This window comes from Sceloporus undulatus, chromosome 4 (assembly GCF_019175285.1).
Source record: "Sceloporus undulatus isolate JIND9_A2432 ecotype Alabama chromosome 4, SceUnd_v1.1, whole genome shotgun sequence".
Lineage (NCBI taxonomy): Eukaryota > Metazoa > Chordata > Lepidosauria > Squamata > Phrynosomatidae > Sceloporus > Sceloporus undulatus.
Window position 1 is genome coordinate 246,252,862 of NC_056525.1, and position 1,022 is coordinate 246,253,883.

Consider the following 1,022-nt stretch of genomic DNA (forward strand, 5'->3'; position numbering starts at 1 on the left):
GGACACGCGAGAGGACCTTCTTGGAGGCTGCCCCATGACTCTGGAACTCCCTGCCCAGGGAGGCCAGAATGGCTTCCTTTCTATTGTCTTTCCATTGGCAAGCAAAACTCATTCCAGCAGGATTTTAATACAGAAAGTTTCTAAAGAACAGGTGAAGGGATGCATTTTTTTAAATTAACAGTTTTTAATAGCCTTTTAATATTTTCAAGTGCATTCTATTTTTTAGAGATTTGAAGTGTTTTAATATTGTTTAATATTGATTAATTTTTAAAAAAAAATTTTTTTAGGGGAAAGCGCGAACGCAGTCCCCCACTACCACAAATTATGCAGTCGAGTTTCCCGCATTTGGGGAAATCGCAGGGGTCAGCACACCCGGAGTGCAATGGATGAGCCTCACCCTGGGAAAACCACCTTCGTGATCATGGTGTCTTCCCTGCCAGGTAAGTATTTTTATTTAAATTTTTATTTTAATGGTCAATTTTTGTGTGTTTTTAAATTGGATGGAAACAGAACTGGAGATGAAGCCTGATGCTCCTTCCTGCACTCTAGAAAATCCATATGGAGTTTGTTGTTGTTGTTGTTGTTATGTCATACATAGATCTTTCCATCAAACCCATGGCTACTGAGTAGTCCCAACTAGTGCTCAAAGGTAAGTCAACATGTAAATTAGGGATGGACAATGGTTGAGGTTAAGGTCTTAACATGGACCTCAAAGAGATCATGCAATGCATTTCTTTGAGTGTGCTGTGGACCTTTGGGAGTAAAACATTTTTTGAAGATGCTGCAGGTCCCTGGGGAAGGGGTCTACAAAATTATTCTTAGGACTTTATGAGATCCATGGACTGCATTTGCTCAGTCCTTCCATGCACCTGCTGTATTCAGGACTAACAACAGGATTACTATATGACTTTTTGCTTTGTGTTTGTTTGGTGTTATCTTTATGTAATGGTGCCTCCAGATAATATACTGGATCAATGGCAGCTTTGCCTGACTTGACAGCAGAGCTCTTGCTATTACCAATA

At 40.1% G+C, this 1,022-nt stretch overlaps 1 non-coding gene across 1 annotated transcript; it reads right to left on the reverse strand.

Annotated features, from left to right (window-relative positions):
- Positions 1-284: 284 nt before the first annotated feature.
- Positions 285-448, reverse strand: LOC121930166. The gene has a single exon (XR_006103835.1). It is a non-coding gene; the product is annotated as a U1 spliceosomal RNA (small nuclear RNA).
- Positions 449-1,022: the final 574 nt, after the last annotated feature.